At 40.7% G+C, this 17,946-nt stretch overlaps 2 long non-coding RNA genes across 4 annotated transcripts in view; one reads left to right on the forward strand and one right to left on the reverse strand.

Moving 5' to 3' along the window:
- The first annotated feature begins 4,964 nt into the window (after window positions 1–4,964).
- LOC129641809 (uncharacterized) lies at window positions 4,965–6,904 on the forward strand. The gene is made up of 3 exons (XR_008709456.1): window positions 4,965–5,101; window positions 5,521–5,691; window positions 6,338–6,904. It is a non-coding gene; the product is annotated as an uncharacterized LOC129641809 (long non-coding RNA).
- Window positions 6,905–15,959: 9,055 nt separating this feature from the next.
- LOC129658059 (uncharacterized) overlaps window positions 15,960–17,946 on the reverse strand; it is a 53,729-nt gene continuing 51,742 nt past the window's right edge. For all 3 annotated transcript variants that reach the window (XR_008717251.1, XR_008717250.1, XR_008717249.1), the window contains 2 exons: window positions 17,680–17,853; window positions 15,960–16,341 (listed from right to left, as the gene is read on the reverse strand). This is a non-coding gene — a long non-coding RNA (uncharacterized LOC129658059). The remainder of the gene's footprint in view (window positions 16,342–17,679; window positions 17,854–17,946) is intronic.

The following is a 17,946-nucleotide window of genomic DNA, read 5'->3' on the forward strand; positions in this document are numbered from 1 at the left end:
TCAGTTCTGGGAATCAGATTTCTATAACAGAAAGAATAATGAAATGAATTCACTCTATTTGCTATACATATAAAGACAAAAAAATTTTCAGTCTGTATCTCAGAGGACCTCTCTGTAAAAATCATTTATACAAATTTTAAGCTACAAGTGTAATTACAGACATTAAAGAATTTAAGGCCTTAGATTAAAAGGCAATGTATTCCTATATAGACAGTTATTATTTTGGACTATCAGATAGGTAAATGGGGAATCCATTACATTAAAGCTTCAAAAGTGGTCACATCAAAGTTCTCTGAACATTTTAAAGGTTGGAAGGATGGTCATATACCTTTAAAAGTTAATTGGATTAACAATAGCAAAGGGAGTTCTATTTTATTTCACACGTTGTTAGCCTTGTGTTTTCATTGAATGTTCTGTCAAACATTTCAAAAGATCACAGAATCTTTAGGGAACCATGGCTATTGTACAAGAAGTACATCAATAAAGACTATAAAAATAACAGAATGAAATGTTATATATCCTTTTCCCAGTAATAAGGAGCTAAGGATCACTGTGCAAGAGATATGATTCATTCAGAGTTTGCATGATTTGTAACTAGTTTATACACAATGCTTTCTTAGAACTCACACCACGATCACCACGATCATAAAATGAGTCTCCAAGTACATTCCAGGTTTTCCTGGAGTGTCAGTTCAAGTTAATTCAGTGAACGTCAACTACATCTCTGCAGTGTGCTTGACACTTTGATAAATGATGGAAAGATGACCAATGTTCTCCCAGAAAGAGGTGTTAGCAGAGTCTAGTAGTACAGAGGCAGCCGTTGAAAATAACCTCTGCTATCTGTGTAACAGACATGAGACCAGAGATTGAGGGCACAAAAGGGGTCAGCTTTCCTCAGGGAGTTCATCTTCCCAGGGAAGGTGACGTGTGAGCTGCGTCTTGAAACATTGAAAAGAAACAAACAAGGGGTGACATGCCTGGGGATGAGTTATTTTGAGCAGTGGATCTACCTGTGAAAAGTCACTGAAACAAAGCAGAGAGTTTGGGGAACTGCCAGGCTGATAGGAACGCGGAGTACACTCAAGCAAAAAAGGCAAGAAAGGAAGTGGGATTGGGAGACCAAGATTGGATATGGAAGATGCTCTAAGCCAAATCTCTTTAAGGCAGGAAAGTTGTAAATCGGGTCAAAGGAGCAAAGGCTGCTGGCAGAGACCAGTAGGAGGTGATGATTATGATAGTTCATCCTTGGGGTTATGTTACCATTCTAATAAATTTCTTCACAAATGCCATTTAGAAATTATTTCCTGCATTTTAGGGAATTTGGGAGGGGTTTGGATACGTGTCCTGGTGGCTCAGACGGTAAAGCGTCTGCCCGCAACGCGGGAGACCTGGATTCGATTCCTGGGTCGGGAAGATCCCCTGGCGAAGGAAATGGCACCCCACTCCAGCACTCTTGCCTGGAAAATCCCATGGACGGAGGAGCCTGATAGGCTACAGTCCATGGGGTCGCAAAGAGTCGGACACGACTGAGCGACTTCACTTTCACTTTGGATACGTGTATCTGTATGGCTGAGTCCCTTTGCTGACCACCTGAAACTATCACAACACTGTTAATCGGCCATGAAAAGTGAAAGTGTTAGTCTATCATGCCTGACTCTTTCTGACCCCATGGACCGTAGCCCACGAGGCTCCTCTGTCCATGGGATTCTCCAGTCAAGGATACTGGAGTGAGTTGCCAGGCCCTTCTCCAGGGAATCTTCCCAACCCAGGGATCGAGCCTGGGTCTCACACATTACAGGCAGATTCTTTACTGTCTGAGCCTATACACCAATATAAAATAAAAGGTTTATTTTTAAAAGAAAAAATAAATTATTTCCTTCATTTTATAGTATGATTGACTGAAAATTTAAAAGGCAAAAGTTTTGAAACTGTGCAAGGATTTTATGAAATAAAAAGCTACCAGAAAGGAAAGTGTCACACAAAAGCCAAAGGTAATTAAGACATAAGCCTCTGCCTATGTCTGGAGCTCCGTGGAGACTCACAAATGCCTTAATTTAGGAGCTGGCTTCCAAACTGCCACTTAAAAGAAATAGTAACTCAATGGGATAAGTGAGTGCCAGAGTCGGAAGGGCACATCAGTCAAACTAACCTTGCCCTGGGTAGATTTTCCATTGCTCTGTCATAATCTTTTTTTCCCCTCCTGAGGCTGACGATTTTATTAGCATTAGCATGACATCTACATATCTAAATTTAGCCAGAAAGACATTAACTGATATAGTTTCATCAGTAGAATTACCAATAGTTACAGAGTCCATGTCAAATATTGAGCTTTTGTCCTTGAATTGTTACAACATGTAGTACTGAATGAAGGATTATGTATTTCTGGTGTTTTTGTTACTTTTTTTTTGGTGCTTTTTTTTTGTTTTTAGTTAAAATTGCTGACAAAGCAACATCTGTCTTTCTTCGAATCAGATGAGATTGTCAGATCCCATATCTCTAACTAGATCTCCCACCTCCTCTGGAATCCTCAGCAGAAATCTCAGGACTGTACATTATAGTTTTGTAGATAGATCAGAAACGGCCCAGAAAAGTCTATTATGATGCCAGACATTTACGTCTTTAGGGAAGGCAATTTTGTTTTCCATGTAACTCCACATGTAGTCTTTTGTATATTAAAAAAATTTTATTTTGCCACATCATGCAGCATATGGAATCTTTAGTTCCCTCACAAGGGATCGAACCCACACCCCCTGCATTGGAAGCACAGTCTTAATCACTGAAGAGCCAGGGAAAGCCGCCACATGTACCATTTTAGAACCAAGATATCCATAGAGATAATGCAATCCAACTCTTCCTCTTATAAATTAAGAAAGTTTCAGTAGGATTCCATTTTCACTGACCATAGTGGCAGAATATAAGAAGATATGTGATATTTAAAGTTGGCAAAAGTGTCCAGGAGGAACATTCTTGTACCCGATTAAGGAAAATATCAAATGGTATGTTTTGGGAGGGCAGTTTGGCAGCACCTACACAAATTTTTAAAATTTGCTCATTTTAAGAAAGCAATCCTGGGACTTCCCCGGTGGTCCAGCAGTTAAGACAGTGCACTCCCAGTGCGAAGGCCACAGGTTCCATCCCTGGTCAGGGAATTAAGATTCTACATGCAATGCAGCATGGCCAAAAAGCAGAAAAAAATAAAAAAGCTATCCTAAAGAAACCTAATACATACACATTGAACATATGTTCCAATGTGTTTGTTTCATAATTTTTAGATGGTGAAAAACTGGGGGCAATGTAAATGTCCATCAGTAATGGAAACTGTTTCATCACTAGGGTATCTCTGTAGCATGAAATATAAGACTGAAGTTGGATAGAATGTCCACCATATAGTATTAAGTGGAAAAAGCTAATTATAAGATAATATATGGAGTTTGATCCCATTTTTATTTTAAAAATATGTTTTACCTTGTTATAGAGAAGTATATTTGAATGATGTACACCAGATTTTTAACAGCGATTACATTACACCATGGAGTGGACTCAGAAAGTGAGGCAAAGTAAATTTTTACTTTACATACTTAAATATTGCTTACAGTTTTTTTTTTAACAAGCATGCAGAACTTTTATCTTTTCTTTTTTTGGAAGAAAAATCTGAGTCTCAGGTAAGTGAAGTAATTTGTTCAAATCACTCAAACAGTTAGGGAAATGACAGGATGAGAATCCAGGTTTTCTAATCCCAACCAGATGCTTTTTCTCCCAAACAAGGCCCTGAGATACTTCACCTGAACATCTAGCTTCCTGAAGGGCTTCCCTGGTGGCTCAGATGGTAAAGAATCTGCCTGCAACACAGGAGACCTGGGTTCGATCCTCGTGTCGGAAAAATCCCCTGGAGAAGGCAATGACTACCTACTCCAGTATTCTTGCCTGGAGAATTCCATGGACAGAGGAGCCTGGAGGGCTACAGTCCACGGGGTCAAAAGAGTCTGATATGACTGAGTGATTAACAGCACACACACACATTAGCTTTCTGCAGATCTACTCAGGTTGCATATTTCTTAAGAAAGTAGGTTAAAAATAGGGCTTCCCTAGTTGTCCAATGGTTAAGACTCTGTGCTTCCAAAGCAGGGGGCATGGGTTTGATCACTAGTTGGGGAACTAGGATTCTGCACACCACATGTTGTGGCCTAAAAATAAGTAAATAAATAAAATTTTAAATTAAAAAAAAATTTTTTTAAGAAAAAGTTAAAAAAAAGAAAGTAGGTAAAATGTATCATTTCCTTCTTTTATCAAGGCAAATAAACTTCTGAGCCTCTTAACAATATATCCTTCTAAAAATTTTTTTCTCTAGTACTGTTATAATCATCATGGAAATATTCATTTACAACTACTATATTTTATTTATTGACCAGTTCTGACCATTTCCCTAACTACTAGCCCACAAAGACAAGATTGAAATTAAGTTGGATCTTATTTCATAGTTAAACAGAAGACCCAGACTTTCCAACAGAGCTCATAAGTCTATTCGCAAACTACAGAGGAATTTGCTATCATGTTTCCTCATCTGTTCTTAGAATATCTTTTGCCGTCTTACTCAACCATAGTTGTTATTTTTAGCTGTATTTTGGTATTCATGATGGATGGCACCACTGCTCTTCATAAAATAAAATAAAATATATGAAATCTTTGTTTAAAATCGACAGCAATAATAGATTTTTCCATATGTCTAGTTTTTTAAGTTTACTTTTAGAGATTAAAAAATTTTCAGTGTGGAGTTAGAATTTTCAAACTTTGGGAGTGGCCATAATATGTGGTTGATCTTTTACTCAATTGATAAATGAGACATCTGAAAGTAATTCAATCAGGTCTTCCGCATTGCAGGCAAATTCTTTACCATCTGAGCCACCAGGGAAGCCCGAAGAATACTGAAGTGGGTAGCCATTCCCTTTGCCAGGGGATCTTCCTGACCGAGGGATCAAACTCAGGTCTCCCATATTGCAGGCAGATTTCTTTACTGTCTGAACCACTAGGGAAGCCCGTAATTATTGGGTTGATCTTTTTCTCAATTGATAAATGAAAGGAAGCATCTAAAAGTAATTCAAGGGTAATTACATGTTTAATTGAATACTTAATTATGTTGGAAATGTCACTATGCTAAATAAAAAGAGATACCAAAATGTGTATCTCAAATTATCCTTACTCAGTAATCGTGTGTATTTTATATCTAATCATATATGCATAAAATAAGAGCTTGAAAGAAACATATGCCAATACTAATATTAACTCTGGATGATGAAACTCTGATTTCTGTTTTCTTCTCTGAATTCCTTGCAGTTTCTCATTTTGTTGAAAGAATGTTTATTTTCAACATCGGGAAAAAAGACCTAGAAGCCAATTTAACTTGAAACAATACTTTCTAAATGTCATTTTCTGAGAACAATAGTCAACTTTAGGCACTTCTGGAAGAGAGTGACATAATCTCATTTTAATTTGTGTGTATGTTCTCGCTGGTTTGCTAAGCAGGAGACACCAGTTCAATCCCCGAGTCGGGAAGATCCCCTAGAGAAGGAAATGGCAACCCACTCCAGAATTCTTGCCTGGGGAATCCCATGGACAGAGGAGCCTGGAGGGCTACCATCCATGGGGCAGCAAAAGAGTCCAACACAACATGGCGATTAAACATTCTTGCTGGTGGTAAGGTCTAATTGAAATTTGACTTTTTAAAAGAAAAATTAGCCTTCAGTGAAGAGAGAAAAGGAAACTAAATGACAAGAGAGGGAAAAGAAGTAGACTGACTTGATTTGCCTGGGTGGAGCACAGATTTCAAACTAGGATGTGCAAAGCCAGGGACTTCCAAGTAGGGACTTGACGGTAGAAGGGAAGGTGTGTTATAGAGTGACCGGGAAAGGAAACTTTCTTCTGGGCACAGGAAAGCAGCAGCTGTAACGGGGTTTTCCTTTCCTCACCCCATCCTTCAGCCATGCCTTAACACAATCTCAAGTACGTGGCAGGCTTTTTTCTCTTTTTTTAGGATGATAAATGAAGAAAGTACAGCTGTTTGAACCTAGATAGGACTGAAGTAGTGACAACAATTATAGGGGGAAATCCAAGATGCAGCTCACTCTTGCTGGGATCATGATGTTGGTGGACAGCTCTGTTACTCAGCTGAGGCCAGAAGAGTTGGTACCTGAAAGCCCCGTCGTGGATCCTGACATGACAGTTAGGCAAAGAGTAGACTAAAACGGGGAAACTGAGCTAATTATCATAAAATACAGGAGTTGTAGAAGGAAAAAGAAAAGACCAATGATCTAATTAGTTATTTGTTGTTTTATTTTCCTAGGAATCAAGAAATGTTGAGTAGAATGGATGGATGGATCTAGAGATTATCACACTAAGTGAAGTTCATCAGAAAGAGAAAGACAAATGCTATATGATATCAGTTATATGTGGAATCTAAAATACAACTCAAATAAACTACAGAAACAGACTCAAAGACATAAAGAGAACAGACTTGTGGTTATCAAGGGGGAGGGAACGATTGGGAGTTTGGGATTAGCAAATGCAAACTATTATGTATAGGATGGATAAACAGCAAGGTCCTACTGTAGAGCACAAGAAACTATATTCAAAATGCTGGGATAAACCATAATAGAGCATGGTTCTATATGAATATATATATATGTGTATAACAATCACTTTGCTGAAGAGCAGAAATTAACACTGTGAATCAACCACACTTCAATAAAACTAAAAAAAATTTTTCATACATTAAAAAAAGAAAACATTGAGTAGGAGATAAAATGGTCTTAGTCATACTAAAGATAGATTGATAAGTGATATTAATATCTATTATTTGATGGACCACTGACTTTCAAAATAAAAATAACAGCTGTTATTTGATAGGCTGCTGACTTTTTCATCTTGTAAAAAAAATTTAGCCTCTTTCCATGCTTCAATATTCACCTCTGTAAAATAGGATCCACATTATACTCGTCCATATTCCTTAAAGCAGAGACATTACTTTGCCAACAAAGGTCTGTCTAGTCAAGGCTATGGTTTTTCCAGTAGTCATGTATGGATGTGAGAGTTGGACTATAAAGAAAGCTGAGTGCCGAAGAATTGATGCTTTTGAGAAGACTCTTGAGAGTCCCTTGGATTGCAAGGAGATCCAACCAGTCCCTCCTAAAGGAAATCAACCATGAATATTGATTGGAGGGACTGATGCTGAAGCTGAAACTCCCAATACTTTGGCCACCTGATGTGAAGAACTGATTCATTTGAAAAGACCCTGATGCTGGGAAAGATTGAAGATGGGAGAAGGGGACCACAGAGCATGAGATGGTTGGATGGCATCATTGACTCGATGAACATGAGTTTGAGTAAACTCTGGGAGTTGGTGATGGACAGGGAGGCCTGGCGTGCTGCAGTCCATGGGGTATTAAAGAGTTGGACACGACTGAGCAACTGAACTGAACTGAACTGAATATTCCTTAAAAATGGTGTAAGCATTAAAATGCACTGCTGAAATAACAACTTATAAACATATCATGATATGTTAGCATTTCGTATTCTTGGGGGAATATTCTCTAGCCCACTCAGTCCTGGTGAGTAACAGTTGTTTTGGGTGAAGTAAAAAATAGTAAGGAATTATTTATAGTAAGTTCTCAATAGTACTGGGGTTATTTACTTGGTTCCTTATTTTTCTTCCTCACTCATTCTAAAGTTCAAAGTCAATTGGATATTCATTACCAACTGCTAAAGTTGTGGTCCAAAGTAGGAAATGTAATGCCAATTCCTTCCATTTTTCTTCTTGTTAGTCAGTTTCAGAAGTCATATCAAGAAAGACAGTTGAAACTATAGCTTAAAACAAGGAATACTAGATTATCTGTGAATTTCACCTGCCTAAAGCATCCTTAACCAGGGACCATGCCATTTGCCACTTTTACCTCCTCTAATAGTTGATGGCATTGGGGAAGGTGCAGTGGAGTTGGTTTCTTAGAACAAGTAGAGTGCAAGTTTTGGAGATTGGGGAGGTTTTGTTTTTTTTTTTTTTTGTAATAATGCATAGAAATTAATATTGCTTGCATATCTCCACAGAATATCTTGATATCAGTTTTAAATCTTCTGAAACCAATCTGTTTGTCAAAAAAAACCCCCCACTTATTAAGAGCTTAATATATCAAAGGGAGTTATACTAAGGGGTTAGACATACAAAGATAAATAACACAGTCCTCAATCTCAAATAGATCAAACTCTCAAATAAAAATAAGCAAAAAGTTCTAAAACTAGGACTTTTAATACAAACGAATATATTTCACTGTATTTTTTGATATAGCTAAGTTAAAACAAGAAATAGAAAATCACCCATTTTCCTTATCACCTAAAAATAACCACTTTTAATATATACACATAAATGCATATATTTTAAAGAAATCATGTTTGAAATCACTACTATTTTTCCACACTGCTTCCCTACTCCAGGAATATTTTTCCATGCTAAAATCTCTGTTAATAGCTACAAAATTTGAGGGTACTATACTTTATGGGGGTCATAATTTATTTAAATATTTCCCAAACATTTAAGCTCTGGAAAATATTCCACATTATTAAAAAATATGGGCTTCCCTGATGGCTCAGTGGTAAAGAATCCACCTGCAATGGAGGAGATGCAGGAGATGTGGGTTGACCCCTGGATGAAGAAAATGCCCTGGAGAAGGGAATGGCGACCCACTCCTAGTGTGTTGCCTAGGAAATCCCATAGAGAGAGAAGCCTGGCAGGCGACAGTCCATGGGGCTGCAAAAGAGTCAGACACAACTGTGAAGCAACTAAACACACACACACACACACACACACACACACACACACACACACAATATACTCCAGAGAGGATTCTGAGTCGGTGCCACCTGAGTGAGGCTAAATTGTGACTTTACTGTCTGTGCCTCACCTGGACCAGGTAGCTGCAGCAGCAGCAGCCAGAAGCAGATCCTTTGTTGTGTGTGTGTGGTTGGGATGCTCTCTAGGTACCAGGGAAGAGCATGGAGTCTAATAACATCAAGAAACTCTTGCATGAAGACCATAATGGAGAGACTCCTGGGTAGAGCATGTCCTGCTAAAATCTATGCTCCCTCCTCTGGTAGGTTGGCTTTGAATGTGTGAGTGTGTCCGGTCTTCTTGGCCCCAAGAGGGCGAGAAGAAACTTGTGGCTGGGACTTCTCTGGTGGTCCAATGGTTAAGACTCCACAGGGAGCAAAGGTTCCATCTCTGGTTGGGGAGCTTAAGATGCTGCCCCGTGTGACAAAAAAAGAAAGAAACTGCTGGCAGACAGATCCTGAAGTGGTCTCCCATATCCCCTTTACTGGTCTTCATGCCTTTACGTTTCCTTTTGAGTGAAAATGGGGCTTGTGATTGGTGACTTGCTTCCAACCAATGGAATATGGCAAAGGTGACAAGATATGTGATTCAGTTCAGTTCAGTTCAGTCGCTCAGTCGTGTCCGACTCTTTGCGACCCCATGAATTGCAGCACGCCAGGCCTCCCTGTCCATCACCAACTCCCGGAGTTCACCCAAACTTATGTCCATCGAGTCGGTGATGCCATCCAGCCATCTCATCCTCTGTCGTCCCCTTTTTCTCCTGCCCCCAATCCCTCCCAGCATCAGTCTTTTCCAATGAGTCAACTCTTTGCATGAGGTGGCCAAAGTACTGGAGTTTCAGCTTTAGCATCATTCCTTCCAAAGAACACCCAGGGCTGATCTCCTTCAGAATGGACTGGTTGGATCTCCTTGCAGTCCAAGGGACTCTCAAGAGTCTTCTCCAACACCACAGTTCAAAAGCATCAATTCTTCGGCAATGTATACAATTGTAGCATTAATTTCACCAGGAGACTCTCTTCCTTGTTGGCTCTGAGGAAACAAGGGACTGTTGGGAATATCTACCTAGCAAGGAACTTAAGGCAGCTTTCAGCTGACAGCCAGAGGGAAATGGAGGCCCTCAGTCCAACAGCCCATAAAGAACTAAAGGCTGCCAACAACCACATGAACTAGGATGCGAATCCTTCCCTACTTGAGCCTCAGATGCACCCACAGCCTCTGCTGATGCTTTAATTTCAGGTCTGTGAGATGCTGAACTGTGCCTGGACCCCTGACCCACAGCAAGTGTGAGATAATGAACGTGTGGTTTTGCAGTAACGTTGGTACCTAGCAACGATGACTAATGCAAAGTTTGATAATGCCCTGAGTCATCACTGGTCTCTAGGCTAGGAAAGTAAGAAGAAACTGGGAACAGAAAGATTTTGTCTGTGATCCTCGATGAGACTCTTCACCCGCCTGGTTCTGTACTGTTAAGTCATAGGAGGAGCAACAGCTTCAGCTTTTATTACATGAAGGGAGCCATCAACTTGGGCAATCCAATATCAGACCAGAAGAATGGCTGTAATTTGGGAATTGTTAAGAAAAGCATGCTGCAACCTTTAGAAGGAAAGGAAAAATGAGCCATGGGAAAAGAAGGAACTTCTTCCCTGGAAAAAAGAAAAAACAAAGAAAAATGTACCTTATTTCCAAAGATGTGGAAATAGCCAAACAGAGGAATATAAGTCAGAACTAACACAATACATGTTGCTGAAAATGATTACCAACATCTTGGATTTTAAAAAATAAGAAAAGAAGTCACTTCTAGAACTGATATAGTAGCTCAGATGGACCAATTTTCTTGCTGATAAAAATCATTAAGTCTTCACAAATTGTTTAAAAATCTTATAATTTGAGGTAGTAGAGAATTACCCATAGCAGGCAGACACTGCAGAGATATTCCTTGAATAATAAGCTGTGAACCAGTAAGATCTCTCAAAGTGACCTCAGCTCTTTTTCTCATTTATTAATTCTCTGCAAGACACCAGCCAGGCACTGCTGAACCTCTGAGTCTGGGGTCTGTTGATCCCCTCCTATGTCCTGGCCTCTCCTTGAATCTTCTTGCCTCTGTGGACTCAGAATTGCAGTGTTCCTCACTTAGTGCCGGCCAAACCTCTGACTCAATATTGAGGTCTCTAGCCCTTCCCTTCCCCATGTCTCGTTTTCCTTTTCTTCTCAGGGCTGCAGAAATTACCACCTTATGAACAACACAAGGTGGATTTGGCCTCTGAGCATCACCATCCCAAGTCAGTATAGTCCTAGGTCATATTGCAGGGCTTCCCTGGTGGATCATATGGTAAAAAATCTGCCTGCAATGTGAGAAACCCAGGTTCGATCTCTGGATCAGGAAGATCCCCTGGAGAAGGGAATGGTTACCCACTCCAGTACTTTTGCCTGGAAAATCCCACGGACCAAGGAGCCTGAAAGGCTACAGTCCATAGGGTCACAAAGAGTTGGATACAACTAAGTGACTGACAATTATGTCATATTGTAGACCACTGCCCTGTAAGGCCCTAGTCCCCTAATATCTCCTTGACCTCTTCACCTATTTCTGTTTTTCTCTCTCAAATCCAGCCACATTTGCATTGTTGATGTTTGCTGTTCCTCTAACACAGGAGACACATTTCCACCTCAGGGCCTTTGAACTTGCTGTTTCCTCTGCCTTAAAGTTTCATTCCCCAAATATGTCCATGGCTCTCTTTCTTTTCTCAGGTCTTTGCTTAAATATCACTTTTTTTTTAATATAAAGATTTTTTTACGTGGATCTTTTTAAAATTTTACTGAATTTGTTAGTTGGAAATTGGTCAAGAATCTACCTGCAATGCAGGAGACTCGGGTTTGATCCCTGGGTTGAGAAGATCCTCTAGAGAAGGGAATGGCAACCCACTCCAGTATTCTTGCTTGGAGAATTCCATGGACAGAGGAGCCTGGCGAGCTACAGTCCATGGGGTTGCAAAGATTCCGACAGGACTCAGCAGCTAACACATGCACACATTGAATTTATTACAATATTGCTCTTTTTGTACCTTGGTTTTTTGGACCTGAGGTTTGCGGGATCTTAGCTCTCCAACCGGGAATCAAACCTGTACCCTCTGATTGGAAGGCAAAGCTTTAACCACTGGATCACCAGGGAAGTCCTTCAACTATCATTCTTTTGGTGAGCTCTTACCTGCAAATTCCATCTAAAATTATCACCCCACGACCTCTCTCATGAAGCACCTATCTCTTTTCCCTTAGCACTTTTTATTTAATAAAAATAAATTATTTTTATTTAATAAAAATAAATTTTGTTTCTTTATCCTGTTTGCTATCTGTCACTCCAGCTAAAATATAAGTGCTGGCTGTGGAGGCATGGATTGGTGCATGTTTTTTTTTTTTTTTCCTTTTGTTACTTCTGTAGTATTTAGAACAGTGACTGACATGTCAATCATTACTTGAATTTCTCAACTTGGTTTAAAAGATTCTTTTTCTCATAGTACCATTTCTCCCATAGACTTTTAGGCTAGTACTAAGTTGCAGAGATGTCTTGGTGATCCACGATTACGGTTTTAATATTTCAGTTCCTTTTGACTAGAAGTACTTGTTCTTAAGTGACTAAGGCGAAGTACATAGAATATCTAGGAGTTCCCAATGGACAGAGTCATGGGTTCCAAAGTTCATTTATAAGTCAATTGTTTGCACATCCTGAACTTATTTTCAGAACACTATGGGCACAGCTAGTTAACTGCAGGGAGTCTGAGAAGACTGGATAATGCCAGAACTGGGAACCAGATATGCCCACTGGGATGGGGCAGACCCCAAAAGGACAGCAACAGGTGCACTGAACTCTGAGGGTGTTCCATGCAGCCAGCAGGAGACACTGTCCTGAAGGCCAGGGCACAGGCAGCAGTTACATTAGAGAGAATCCAAAGAAACGGGGTGACCCCATTGGGAAGCAGAGTTTAGCAAATGGCCGTCTGCTGCTGCTAAGTCGCTTCAGTCGTGTCCAACTCTGTGCGACCCCATAGATGGCAGCCCATCAGGCTCCTCTGTCCCTAGGATCCTCCAGGCAAGCATACTGGTGTGGGTTGCCATTTCTTTCTCCAGTGCATGAAAGTGAAAAGTGAAAGTAAAGTCGCTCAGTTGTGTCTGACTCCTAGCGACCCCATGGACTGCAGCCCACCAGGCTCCTCTGTCCATGGGATTTTCCAGGCAAGAGTACTGGAGTGGGTTGCCATTGCCTTTTCCGAAATGGCCGTCTAGGAGTAATGATACTTTAAAGACGAGTTGATCGAAAAAACCATGAAGCTCAAAGGCAAGCCAAAGAATAGAGAGAAAATATTTACTGCATATCTGACAAATGGACCATATCCAGATTATTTAAGGAACAACTTCAAATAAAAAAGGAAAGATAGATGATCCAACAGAAACATGGGCAAAAGTCTTTAGAAGTCATTTCAAAAAAGACAATCTCTAAATGTCTAATAAACACATGGATATGTTCTTAGCATCAATTGTAACAGTCACACTAAAGCCACAGTGAGACTTTACTACACATCCCCCAGAATGGCTAACACTTGGAAGACTGGAGATCGAATGGTATTGCCATAAGAACAGACACATAAATCAGTGGGACAGAAATGACAGCCCAGAAATGAATCTACACATACGTTATCAATTCATTTATGAAAAAAGAGACAAGAAGGTGGAACACATGTACAATCACGACTGACTCATGCCGATGTATGGCAAAAACCACCACAATATTGTAAAGCCATTAGCCTGCAATTAAAATAAATTAATTAATAAACATAAGAGAAACAAGAATATACAATAGGGAAAGGGAAGTCTCTTCAAGAAATGGTATTGGGAAAACTGGACAGCCACATACCGAAGAATGAAACTGGACCACGCTCATACCATACACAAGAAAGTAACTCTTTAAACCTGGTTTAAAGACCTGGACATAAGACCATAGACTATAAAATTCCTAGAAGAAAACATAATCAGTAAGCTCCTTGTCATCAGCGTTGGCGATAGTTTTTTGGATTTGACATCAAATGCAAAGAGAAAAATAAGTGAGATGTCATCAAACTAAAAAGCTTCTGCACAGCAAAGGAAACTATCAACAAAATGAAAAAGCAACCTACCAAATGGGAAAAAGTACTTGCAAGTCAGATATCTGATAAAAGTGAAAATCCAAGATACATAAAGAATTCATACAACTTAGTAGCAAAAAACTAAGCAGTTCAATTAAAAATGAGCAGGATAAACATTTTCCCAAAGGAGACATACAGATGGCCAACAGATATATGAAAAGATGCTCAGCATCACATTTGAATCAGTTCTAACGAGGTGGATGAAACTGGAGCCTATTATACAGAGTGAAGCAAGCCAGAAAGAAAAACACCAATACAGTATACTAATGCATATATATGGAATTTAGAAAGATGGTAACAACAACCCTGTATGCGAGACAGCAAAAGAGACACAGATGTATAGAACAGTCTTTTGGACTCTGTGGGAGAGGGAGGGGGGATGATTTGGGAGAATGGCATTAAAACATGTATAATATCATATAAGAAACGAATCACCAGTCCAGGTTCGATGCAGGATACAGGAAGCTTGGGGCTGGTGCACTGGGATGACCCAGAGGGATGGTATGGGGAGGGAGGTGGGAGGGGGGTTCAGGATGGGCAACACCTGTACACCCGTGGTGGATTCATGTTGGTGTATGGCAAAACCAATACAAAATTGTAAAGTAAAAAAAAAATAATAATAATAAAAAAATTAAAAAAAAAAAGAAAATGAAAATCAAAACCACGGTGAGATATTACCTAACACCTGTTAGAATGGCTATTATTTAGCAAGACCAGAAATAAGTGTTGGTGAGGTTGTGGAGAGAATGGAACACTTGTGTTCCATTGATTGGAATGTAAATTGGTGCAGCTACTGGAAAACAGTATAGGAGCCTCAAAAATTTAAATAGAACTACTGAATGACCCAGAAAATCCTATTTTGGATATTAATCCAAAGAAAATAAAAACCTTAACTCAGAAAGATATAGGCACTCCAATGTTCATTGCAGCATTATTTGGGCTTCCCTGGTAGCTCAGATGGTAAAGAATCCGCCTGCAATGCAGGAGACCTGGGTTTGATCCCTGGGTTGAGAAGATACCTTGGAGGAAGGCATGGCAACCCACTCAGTATTCTTGCCTGGAGAATCCCCAAGAACAGAGTATTATTTACAATAGCCAAAATAAGGAAATAACCTAGGAGTCCATTAATGGATGAGTGGATAAAGAAAAACATGGTGTATTTTATGGTATAAAGTATATTTTATACTTTATTACTCATAATAATATTATGGAAAATTATTCAGCCATAAAAAGATAAGGAAAACTTGCCATTTGCAACAACGTGGATGAATTTTGAAGGCATGTGCTTAGTGAAATAAGTCAGACAGACAAAGACAAATACTATATGATCTTGCTTAGGTGTGGAATCTAAAACAAACAAACAATTGAACTCATAGCTAGACTGAGGGTTGCCAGAGATGGGGTAGGAAGGTGGGAGGATGGGAGAAATGGGTGAAGGGTGTCAAGAGGCACAAATTTCCAGTTATAAAATAAATAAGTCCTGGGGATGTAATGTACAGCACGGTGACTATAGTTAATGAGGGGGTTGACTCATTTCTGCTCCAGCATGTTGGGGCTGGGAAGCCTGGAAGGCAGGGGTGACTTGTTGTTGCCTTAACTCACACCCCAGTTGTTGATGCTGGTTGGTGGCTGGGACCTCAGTGGGACCCACTGAGGGGATACCTCATTAGAGAGGGGATACCTCTCCATGTGGTGGGGAGGGGATACCTCTCCATGTGGTGGGGAGGGGATACCTCTCCATGTGAGGGGGAGGGGATACCTCTCCATGTTGGGGGAGGGGATATCTCTCCATGTTGGGGGAGCGGATACCTCTCCATGTGATGTCTCTGCTAGGGCTGGTCTGGGCTTCCTCACAACACAGCTAAGGATTCCAAGAGAACAAAGCAGAAGCTGTGCCACTTTTTTATTGTGGTAAAAAACATATAACATAAAATTGACTATCTTAACCATTAAAAAAAGAAGACACTTCCCTCGTTGTCCAGTGGTTAAGACTCCATGATTCCACTGCAGGGGATGCAGGTTGGATTAGTCAAGGAACTAAGATCCTATATGCCAGACAGCATGGCCAAAAAAGGAAAACAAACAAGCAAACAAAAAAACCTGTCTTCTTTTCAAGCAAAAGTTAGAGGAGATATTTCCCAGCTTGTTGGGTTGGAAAATAAAACTATTTTGTATTTTCAGCATCTCCAGCCTCTTCGAATATTGGCAGATGTGGCGGAAGTGACATTCTGGGACTTCCAGTCCCAGCACTTAAAAGGCACCGTGGCTTCTCCTTTCCCCATCATGGGATCCAGTTGCCTAGAAAGGAGTTCAAGATATACCACTAAATGATGAGAAACCAGAGGGAGAGCAGAAGGCCCAGCCAGCCCCCAGCCATTCGGCTTCGTTGTTCGCAGCGTGCAGCCCGTAACATGCAGTTAAGGAAGCCATGTTTGTGGTCTATCCTCAGGGGAGCCCCAAGCTGAGCACAGCTGCATGTGGGACCTCAGCCAATACCTCATGGAACAGAGTCAAGTCATCCCCATGGAGCTCTGCCCAGATTGCAAAATCAGGAGCAGATAAACGGTGGTGTTTGCTTCAAGACACTAAGGGTTCAGGTGGTTTTCATGCATAAAGAGACAACTGAAATACCTGGCACTAGGCAGAACACAAATAGTGTGACAGTTTCATATTCCTTAGCCCAGTGTACCAGGTCCTAAAAGATCTCTTCCTCTGCCTGCTGTTCTGACTTCCTCTGGTATTACTCTCTGTGCTAGTCAGCTTGTTCTTTCATCACAAAATACCACAGATTGGGGGCTTAAACAACAGAAATTTCTTTTCTTACAGTTCCAGAGGCTGGAAGCCCAAGGTCAAGGTTATCATCTTGCATATAACATTACCATCTTACATGATAAGTCAAAGGTGTATCATATATTTGACTCCATTCATGAAACACACATTAGTTGATCACACACTAGTTCCCTGGGACTTGAAGATAGATCAGATATGTTCCTTGACCTCCCAAACATTGCCCCTGGCTGCATACGGTGCCTGGAGGAGGGCAGAACATAGACAGAACCTTGAACATAATGTGATAAACATTCTAATAGAAGTGTGCATAAGAAGAGGGATGGAAATCCAGGTTAGGGAACAATTAATTCTGCCTGGAGAAGCAGGTCATAGAGAACAACAGATAGGACATTTTAGTTGCTCCCTGAAGAACGAATAGCAAATGGTTAGGAGGTGAAAGGCAACATTTCATACAAAAAAAAGAGTGTGGGGACTTCCCTGGAGCTCCAGTGGTTAAGAATTCATCTTCCAATGCAGGGAACGTGGATTTGACCCCTGGTGGGGGAACTAAGATCCCACATGCTGTGAAGCAGCTAAGGCCCCACACTCAGCTACTGAGCCCATGCTCAGAAACAAAGAGCCTGTGCATGGCAATGAAGACCCAGCCCAGCCAAAAGGAAAAATAAAAGAAAAGAGTATGAAGGATAATAGGCTTCCCGGGTAGCTCAGCTGGTAAAGAATCGATTCCTGGGTTGGGAAGATTCCCCGGGAGAAGGGATAGGCTACCCACTCCAATATTCTTGGGCTTCCCTGGTGGCTCAGATGGTAAAGAATCCGTCTGCCACGTGGTACATGTGGGCTCGATACCTAGGTTGGGAAGATCCCCTGGAGGAGGGCATGGCAACCCACTCCAGCGTTCATGCCTTGAGAATCCCCATTGACAGAGGAGCCTGGCGGGCTACAGTCATTGACAGAGGAGCTTGGCGGGCTACAGTCCATGGGATCGCAAAGAGTCGAACACAACTGAGTGACTAAGCACACCTGAAGGAAAAGATAAGTGTTATGTTGGCTTGATATGGGGAGGGTATAGGAAAGAGGGTGGGCAGCAGGTAGGGATGGAGAGAGGGGCAGGAC

The sequence above is a fragment of the Bubalus kerabau genome, chromosome 1 (assembly GCF_029407905.1).
Source record: "Bubalus kerabau isolate K-KA32 ecotype Philippines breed swamp buffalo chromosome 1, PCC_UOA_SB_1v2, whole genome shotgun sequence".
Lineage (NCBI taxonomy): Eukaryota > Metazoa > Chordata > Mammalia > Artiodactyla > Bovidae > Bubalus > Bubalus kerabau.